The following is a 10558-nucleotide window of genomic DNA, read 5'->3' as shown; positions in this document are numbered from 1 at the left end:
CTGAAAATGCAGTGAATTTAATTATGATTTGCAACTCGATATTAAAAGGATTTTCCTTTTGTTTTCGGCTCTGATATGCCCTATGATTACTTAATTACGTCCATTGGAATTCTTCACTTTTTTTCCCAACATTCCTCTTTGCTGATTTCTCCCAGTGCTTTCCAGTAAATTAGCAGCTCAGTTGGGGTGACTTTATGCGAGGTTACAGGCTTCTGAAAATTACAAATGGAGAATTCCACCTTGCTGGTGTGAAAAACCTGGCTAGAGTACAGTTCCACTGGAGTTACATTTAGCTTTGCAAGGCACAGCCCAATGTATACATCTTGCAGTCTGAGGATCAGAATGTGCTTAGAAACAGTGATGATTTTCCCTGCAAGGTCCCCAGAGAAAATATATCCTGTACCTGAACAAAAGGGAGGGTAGGTGCTGTGCAGATAATTCTTCTTGGGCATATACCACTTGCTTTCTGGGTACCTGATGGGCTTCTCCTTTACTTTGATAAACCCCATGTACAGGAGAGCCTAGTTCTTCCTCAAAAAAAGCTCAGTCAGGTAATAAGTGTTTACAAACATTTCGGAGTCTGTTTTCATCACAAAGGTAGCTGAAAGGCAAAATTCGTGCACCCACTTGATGCCCATCAGCACTTTCAGTGTGAGGTTATAGTATGTGTGAAGTTTTGTTGTATGATGTCCCCATAATAGAGGCTTTCATTTAAAATGGTGGACTGGTACCTCATATTATAACCCAGGAGGAAATGAGCAACCATCCTTTTTTCAGCCACATGCTGATCTCTGCCTCAGGTATGCCAGATGGCATTGCGTTCTTTCGACAGGTGGTGGGAGACCATCACCAGAAAGACCAGGAAGGGAGGATCTTCATCACAATTTGACTGTGGAATAATAAGGAACCCATTCTTTTCCTTTGCGATCAGTCGTTTATTGGTATTGTAGATTTTGAATGAGTTTGTATAAAAAAACACAGTAAAAGTGTGCAAGTTACACAGAATGCAAATAGAAAAGGCACAATTTTGTTTTTGACCATCTGAAAAAAAGGACACAAAGATTAGTACAAATAAATAGGAAGATCTTTTGCGATAAGAAGATAGCTTTATTAGTCACATGTACATCGAAACACACAGTGAAATGCATCCTTGCATAGAATGTTCTGGGGGCAGCCCGCAAGTGTTGCCACGCTTCCGGCATCAACATAACATGCCCACAACTTCATAATCTGTATGTCTTTGGAATGTGGGAGCACCCGGAGGAAACCCATGCAGACACGGGGAGAGCGTACAAACTCCTTACAGACAGTGGCTGGAATTGAACCCCGGTCGCTGGTGCTGTAATAGTGTTGCTATTACAATAAAAGGTGCAATTCATTTTATTTTAGTATCAGCCCAATTATCCTTTGAGAAGTCTATGCTCCTCCAATTCTTGACTCTTAATCAATCCCAAATTTAATTGAGGTTGAGCAGCTTTTTTGGGGTGGGGGGGGGTAAGAATTGTTGACGGTTTGGGTTCAGACCCTGCATCAGTCCTCAAATTTAATCCATCTTGTGGCTGACCTTCAGTTTCTAGGTTCTGAGCTCAGGAATTCTTTCCCGAAACCTTTGAGACTCTGTCTTTCCTTTTTGACAAGCTTGTGTTCAACCTGCTAAACATCTAACAACAGAGTCAAATTTTGTTTAATAATTCCCCTTGGGATATTTTGTCGCATTAAAATTGCTGTATAAATTGTTATTAAATATATGTTATTAATTGAACAAATTAACTGTGCTTTTCACTGAATTCTGAAAAAAAACAAATACAATTAATAAGGTTTACCTTGTCTGGTGTGAACTGGGTCAACTTTTTGGGACTAAAATGGATCATGCACAGGGCAGGAGTATCTAGATCAATTTACAATGAATGTGTTGCTGCAGATAAAGGATGGAAATAAATTTATATATTATTCTTCTGCTTACCATTTAGTGCAAGGAATTAAAAGTGTACTTTAATTCGATTAAATTCAGCATTAAGATATTAGTTTGGAATTTCATTACAATGTGCATGTGTACATCCACATACGTTAGCCCTACACTCAGCTCTGGAGAATCTGGACAGTAAAGACACATACGTTTGACTATTGTTTATTGACTACAGCTCTGCCTTCAATACAATAATTCCGAGCAAGCTTGTCACCAAACTCCGAGACCTAGGACTCAACACCTCCCTCTGTAACTGGATCCTTGACTTTCTAACAAACAGACCGCAATCAGTGAGGATAGGCAGCAATACCTCCGGCACGATTATTCTCAACACTGGTGCCCCACAAGGCTGCATCTTCAGCCCTCTACTCCCTATACACTCATGACTGTGTGGCCAGATTCTGCTCTAACTCCATCTACAAGTTTGCAGATGATATCACCGTTGTAGGCCATATCTCAAACAGCGATGAGTTGGAGTACAGGAAGGAGATAGAGAGCTTAGTGGAATGGTGTCATGACAACAACCTTTCCCTCAATGTCAACAAAACAAAAGAGTTGGTCATTGACTTCAGGAATGGGGGCGGTGTACATGGACCTGTCTACATCAATGGTGCTGAGGTCAATAGGGTTGAGAGCTTCAAGTTCCTAGGAGTGAACATCACCAACAGCCTGTCCTGTCAAATCATGTAGATGCCACGGCCAGGAATGCTCACCAGTGCCTCTACTTCCTCAGGAGGCTAAAGAAATTTGGTTTGTCCCATTTGATTCTCACCAACTTTTACCGATGCACCATAGAAAACATCCTATCTGGATGTATCACAGCTTGGTACAACTGCTCTGCCCAGGACCGCAAGAAGCTGCAGAAAGTTATGGACACAGCCCAGCGCATCACGGACACCAGCCTCCCCTCCTTGGACTCTGTCTTTACCTCTCGTTGTCTTGGTGTAGCAGCCAACATAATCAAAGACCCCACCCACCCGGGACATTCTCTCTTCTCTCCTCTTCCATCGGGTAGAAGATACAGGAGCCTGAGGGCATGTACCATCAAACTTAAGGACAGCTTCTACCCCACTGTGATAAGACTATTGAATGGTTCCTTTATACAATGAGATGGACTATGACCTCACGATCTACCTTGTTGTGACCTTGCACCTTATTGCACTGCACTTTGTCTGTAGTTGTGACACTTTACTCTGTACTGTTACTGTTTTTACCTGTACTGCATCAATGCACTTTGTACTAACTCAATGTAACTGCACTGTGTAATGAATTGACCTGTACGATCGGTTTGTAAGACAAGCTTTTCACTGTACCTCGGTACAAGTGACAATAATAAACCAATACCAATACTAAGGTCTGTAATAAAACTTTTTCCTTTTAAATTTCAGATAATTTTTGTGATTTTAAATTCCTCAGCAGCTGTGGTGGGATTTGAAGTCTGTACTCTGCTAGCTCAGTACTTACTGGGTTAATAGTCCAGTAATTTTATCACAGTGCCACCACCACATCCTTTGTACATATGAACACATGAACTAGTGGCAGGAGTCAGTCACACAACCCCTTCAGCCTGCTCTTTAACACCACATTCCCATCTGTTTGCAATAACCTCTCACTGACTTGCTTCTCAAGATTTTTTTTATCTTTATCTTAAGCATTTTCAAAGACCCTGCCTCCATCAGGCTTTGAAGTTTTTTTTAACCGCATCCCTGTCTTAATTGGGTTTCGTCTTATTTTTAAATGGTGAGCCTGAGTTCTAGAATATTTCTCAAAAGGAAACATGCTCCCCACATTCAAGCTGTCAGATTCCATCAGGATCATACATGTTTCAATCAAATCCTCTTTCACTCTCCTAAACAGTGGATACAAGCCTACCTTGTCCATCCTTTTGTCATAAGGCAACCCACTCATTCCAGGTAACATATGCCTTTCCTAGTTACTGGACTTTAACACAGGTCTAGAAATAACCGTTTGCCTTTTTCTCAAGGCTAGGTACATGAAGTTCTATAAGAGAAAGATTAACATTAGGATTAAGATAGGGTTCTGATCAGCTAACTGAAAAGTTAACTCCATTTCTTTCTTCACAGCAGTTGTCTGACCTGCTGAGTGTTTTCAGCATTGGAGATAGTAACCTGGATTAAAAAAAGCACTTCCTCAAAGGTCTTTTCTCAGTCTGGTTTTGACATATGTTCATAGGGCGTAATGGTGAGTCCAATAATAAATTTCAGTTTCTCAGCCTGCAGTTAGTTGAGTCCTGCACTTTTCTCTATTTCAGCTGTGCCAAAATGGTTGAGCCAGAAAGTCATACTACTCATCAGAACAATTAGCACACACGTTTATTGGGCAATGTTATTTTATGTATCTTTGATGTAATTTTATTATAAATTGAAGATTGAAATGTTTGTGTCTGGAGTTTTCTCTTTGCATCCTATAAGAAGTTCACCTACATCTGTAGTTAAAGTCATAATTATATTATAGGTGACGTTGCCACTGGCAGCAGAAGTTAAAGTTAATCCATTGGTGTCATAAAAGATCATTGTTTTAAGATGATTCAGTGCGTGGAATTCCTTAGTTCATTGTATTTATAATTAACCTGTAATATAGGGAAATATTCCAAGGCATTTCATGGAAGTAAGGGATAATTCTGATGAATGGTTATTGATCTGAAATTTTGACTCTTTCTCTCTTCACAGATGCTGCCTGACCTGCCAATTTGTTTCCAGCACTTTTTGTTTATATTTTGCATACGTTCCAAATTTGAAATCTGGTTTTCCAAAATGGATCAATGTGTTTAATTCAATAAATGGTTAGTTGCTCTGGACATTTTAAACTTTGGTTTTCTTGTGATTAATCTGATGGCAGTTTTGCTAGCAGGCCATGTTCTTTTCAATCTGAAAGTTGGGTCTTTCATACTCTATTTCCAAGCAATGCGGCAGCCATTAGTTAACAAGGATTACAGTAAATCATGTGGGACTTTCCATCAGTCCATTAAATGACAGAAATTACATATTAAATTAGACTTGTACAACCCAAAGCATTTTATATAAGGAAAGAAAATGCTAAACATTGGAGATACATCAGCCTATCATTTTGAATACTTGAGAAATCAAACCCAGAACTGAATATTGAAAATTGCAGAAAGATTTCTTTCAACCTTTGATTCCTTTGACGGTCAATACAAACATTATTCTGGTACAGAGACTTTCTCGATATTTCTCTATAATTATTAAGAAGACACATCATCTAACCAGAAACAAAGTAAGAATTTTGATTGTTTAATTCCTGAGTGCCTGAGGGCAAATGATTGCAAAACTAATAGTCCCTAATTCCTACACAGCTCACAAAAAATCTAAAAGTAGAGTTGAACAAACCTAGTTTGAAAGATAAAATAGACTAGAGGTAGATAATGTTTTCTGAGCAGGCATTTAGAATGAACACACAACTTGTAAGTTAGGAGCAGAAGCAGACCACTAGGCCTCTCAAGCCTGCTCTACCAGTTAATAAGATTATGGCTGAATTGTTTGTAACTTCAACTTCACAGTCTTCTCTACCCATGGTAGTGTTTCAACGCGCCCCCCCCCCACCTTGTGTATTCAGCATCAATTTACCTCTGCTTTAAAAATATTCAGAGACTCTGCTTCCAACATTCTTTGAAGAAGTGTTCCAAAGACTCACAACCCTCCGAGAGTGAAAAGAAATCACCACATCTCTGTCTTAAATTGGCAATGCTTTATTTTTACCTGGTGACCCCTGGACTTAGGTTCTCCTACAAGGAAACATCCTTTCCACATACACCCTGTCAAGGTTCCTTAGTCTGAACAATCACTCCCCATATGGCAATCTGCCCATCCAAGGTATCAGACTAATAACCCTCCTCTGAATTGCTTAAATAATGAGACCAATACTGCACCAGATGCAGTCTCACCAATACCCCAAACAACCGAAGAATTACCTCCCTATTTTAAGCTCATTTTCCCTGGCAATAAGCAATAAGATTCAGTTAGCTTTCCTAGTTATATTCTGTACCTGCATGCAAACCTTTTGTGAATCATGCAATAGGGCACACAGATCCTTCTGCATCTCAGAGCTCCTGCGATTTCACACCATTCAGATAACATGCATTTTTTTTTTATTTTTCTTGCCAAAATATACAATTCCACATTTTTCACCATTATACTCCATTTGCCAGATCTTTGCCCACTCAATTAATTGGTAATTGGTTTATTATTGTCGTATGTATTGTACCGAGATACAGTGAAAAGCTTTGTTTTGCATGCCATCCAGACTGATCATTCCAAACGTAAGTACATATAAGTAGTACAAAAGGAAAAGCAATAAAAGAATGCAGAGTAAAGTGTTACAGTTACAGAGAAAGTCCAGTGCAGGGCCATGACAAGGGATCATATCTATATCCCTTTTCGCCTCTTTGTGCCTTCTTCACAACTTACTTTCCTTCATGTATCATCAGCAAACTTAGCAACCACACATTTGGTGCTTTCATCCTTGTTATTTATATCAATTGCAAAAGTTGAGGCCCCAGCTCCACGCCTATGCCACAACATTTGTAATATCTTGACAATCAGAAAAAGACCTATTTACTATATACTCTCTGGTTGTTTGCCAGACAATCTTCAACCTATGCTAACATCTCAGAGGATCTACACATTGATGCAATCATGAAGAAGACACGCCAGTGGCTCTACTTCATTAGGAGTTTGAGAAGATTTGGTATGTTAGCAAAGACTCTTGCAAATTTCTACAGCTGTACTGTGGAGAGCATTCTGACTGGTTGCATCACCGCCTGGTATGGAGGCTCCAATGCGCAGGATCGAAAGAGACTGCAGAGGGTTGTAGACTCAGCCACCTCCATCACGGGCACAACCCTCCCCATCATGGAGGACATCTTCAAGAGGCGGTGCCTCAAGAAGGCGGCATCCATCATTAAGGACCCTCACCACCTGGGACATGCCCACTTCACATTGCTACCATTGGGGAGGAGATACAGGAGCCTGAAGACCCACACTCAACATTTCAGGAACAGCTTCTTCCCCTCCGCCATCAGATTTCTGAACGGTCCATGAACCCATGAACAGTACCTCATTATTCCTCTTTTGCACTATTTATTTATTTTTGTAACTTATAGCAATTATATGTCTTTATGTACTGTACTGCTGCTTCAAAACAACAAATTTCATGACATATGTAAGTGTTAATAAACCTGATTCTGATTCTGATATATTCACAAGATCACAAGACAAAGGAGCAGAAGTAGGCCATTCGGCCCATCGAGTCTGCTCTGCCACATATTACCTCCTACACTATGAGTTTTTATTTTCCACAATACATTTCAATGCAGTATTTAATCAAATGATATCTGGAAATCTAAGTGTAGTACATCCAGTGGTTCCCCTTTATCCACAGCACATGTTACTTCTTTAAAGAACTCCCAATAAATTGGTCAAACGTAATTTTACTTTTATAAAACCATGTAGACTTCCCATGATTAACATGAACTTTTTAAAGAACCCTTCTATAACAACTTTAGTAATTGCTTCTGGCATATTTTTTTTATGACTGGCGTCAAGCTAACTGATCTGTAGTTTCCTGCTTTCTGTCACCATTCAGGACCCAGAAACAAGGCAGTTTCAATGATTTACTCAGTGCCACTTCCCTGCTGATTGTACTTTTCCTGAGTTCCTCTCTCCTTTCCACCTCCTTATTCTAGAATGTTATTTATATTTTCTATGGTAAAGACTGACATTAAATACCTGTTTTTCTCATCTGCTTTCCCCTTGTTTTTCATTATTAATTCCCAAGACTTGTTTTGTTAGCTTTTCTTTAAAAAAATCCATAGAAACAGTTATTACATAAATGGCAAAATTTACCTCGTACTCTGTTTTTTCCTGATGAATCTTTCAGACATTCCTTGCTGTTTTTCATTTTCTATCTGGTCTTTTGACCTGCACCCATCTTTGCTTAATCTCATGGCTGTTTGTACCCTTAGCAAAATGGCACCTGGCATGAACGGAAAGTTACAGTACAGAAGGCAGCTATATAACTCATACTTGCCCACATGAATTATTTAGGCCAATCACAATTTCCAGCTCTTGATCTATAACTTGTAGCTTAGGCCACATCAAGTACCCATCCATATTTCCATATTTTCCATCCAAGTCTATGCCAACTCACAGAGCAATTCCATTCCCTCACTAATTATCTCTGTAACTTATTCTCCCCACATTCCCAACAACCTACTTCAGATTCTACCACTCACCTATAGTTGGGGCAATTTACAGTGGCCAATTAATCAAGAACATAGAACAGTACAGCACAGAACAGGCCCTTCAGCCCACAATGTTGTGCTGACATAGCTAATCCCTCCTACCTACAGAATGCCCCTATCCCTCTATTTTCCTCTCATTCACGTGCCCATCCCAGCCCCACTTAAAAGCCCCCAATGAATTTGCCTCCACCACCCTATCAGGCAACGCATCCAGGCATCCACCACCTCCCTCAGTAAAGAATGTACCCCTCACGTCTGCTCTGAACCTACCCCCTCTCACCTTAAATGCATGCCCTCTGGTATTGGATCACTGAATAATGGAAAAAAGATATTGCTTGTCCACCCCATCTATGCCCATCATAATTTTATACATTTCCACAGATCACCTCTCAGCCTCCGCTGCTCCAGAGAAAAGATCCCAAGCTTGTCCAGCCTCTCCTGATAGCACATGCCCTCTAATCCAGCCAGCATCCTAGTAAACCTCCTCTGCACCATCTCTAAAGCCTCGACATCCTTCTTATAGTGAGGTGACCAGAAATGCATGCAATACTGTAAATGCAGCCTAACCAGAGTTCTATAGAGATGCGTTATAACTTCTTGACTGCCTCAATACCTCGATTAATAAATGCAAGCATTCCATAAGCCTTCTTAACTACCCTGTCTACCTGTGTAGCCACTTTCAATGAGCTATGGACTTGCACCGCAAAGGTCTCTCTGCTGTTCAACACCATTAAGGGTCTTGCCCTTCTTGACATCCTACTAATCTACTAATCTGCATGTCTTTGGGATGTGAGAGGAAGGAGGAACGTCCGGAAGAAATAGACATGGACACAAGAGAACGTGCAAACTCCACACAGACAGCAGCAGAGGTTGGGATTGAACTTTAGTCACTAGAGCTGTGAGGTAGCAGCCCTACTAGCAGCGCTACTGTGCACCCATCCAATTACTGTAACAACATCCAGAGACAGGTTGGAAATCCTTGAATATACTTTGTTTGAGCTCCACATGCCCTCTGTATATACGTCTGTACAATCTGTAATGGATTTTATCAGACATTAAGAATTCATTGAGTGCACACAATTCACACCAACATTCCAGTTTTATATTAGAGGACATAGCCTATGTTCTGGTGTAGTAAAAATGAGATTATACTGTGTGTAACTAGCAAGGCATTGATTGGAACTAGGTTGTCTTGCCCTCTGTTTTGGCTTTTCTTGTTGAAGTGTTTGAATGTATAAATATTTAATGAAACAAGGTACAGTTGACTGGAACTTCAATTGCATTTTTCAGGATAAAGCAACTCAAAATTGATTTTTTTCATGAGTGAAACACAATATGGCTATTTCTAGGTCATTTCACTTAATTCGCTTGGAAAATTCAACTGCAAGCTTCCTTTCATGAGGCAGAGAAGATGGGAAAGTGAGCACTGTTGGAGAAGATGGAAACATTGTCCCGAGGGCACCTGCCATTGGACACTCCAGGGACAATGTGGTCTTACTGTGCAGAACTAGACTACTTATCCAACTTCTTGCCCCATTCCCTCACCAGTGTTAAATCAATTTCCCCCAAATCCCCAGATCTTGAGAGTCCATGACCTCCCCTCAGTCTGCATCCCATCCCTTATCCCCAAACTCCAAGCTGATGATCATCTGGGCCCCAATCCCTCCCACTGACCAAACCCCTAAATCCATCCTCCCCCATATCACAACACCAATGCTGGTGCAATCCCTTCCTCCCACACGCCAACGCCAGTCCATAATGCCCTGATCCCTCACTCTGCCCCCCCACCCCTCCACACACAAGAGTACCTGATCACTATTGTACCTATATCACTATCACTACCACCCCATGTCATATATCAGTGCTGGAGCATCTCCTTAAGAAGAATGCCAGCAGCTTCTTGATCCATTACCGCTCAACTCAAGCCTAGATTTAGGAGGGGAGGACTGAGGCACAATTTTGTGATTGTAATAGTGTGCATCGCTCAGTTGTTTTGCCGATGAGCCCTTGGGCCTTGTCCCACAAATGAATTTCGGTGCAGCTGTTATCATTCTGCATCTCTCCCCTTTTTGCCACCCATTGGTGTGCCTGAGCTTTTCCAGACTATAAGTTGTAAAATAAAGAAAAATATTCCATATGTCAATTCATAATGCAAGTATTTTTGTGCATTTTTCACAGTTGTAGCTACTTGGTTTTGGTAACTTTAGGGATCTGTGGACATGTACAGTTACAACACTGACACCTACCCAGCAAACTGGAAAATTACCAGATAGGCCCTGTTCACAAAATCAGGACAAATCCAAGCAAACTAC

At 40.6% G+C, this 10558-nt stretch overlaps 1 pseudogene; it reads right to left on the bottom strand.

Moving 5' to 3' along the window:
* On the bottom strand, positions 1–10297 carry LOC127569688 (beta-1,3-galactosyltransferase 5-like; annotated as a pseudogene).
* Positions 10298–10558: the final 261 nt, after the last annotated feature.

This window comes from Pristis pectinata, chromosome 4, assembly GCF_009764475.1.
Source record: "Pristis pectinata isolate sPriPec2 chromosome 4, sPriPec2.1.pri, whole genome shotgun sequence".
NCBI lineage: Eukaryota > Metazoa > Chordata > Chondrichthyes > Rhinopristiformes > Pristidae > Pristis > Pristis pectinata.
This window is presented reverse-complemented; position numbering and strand designations above follow the sequence as displayed.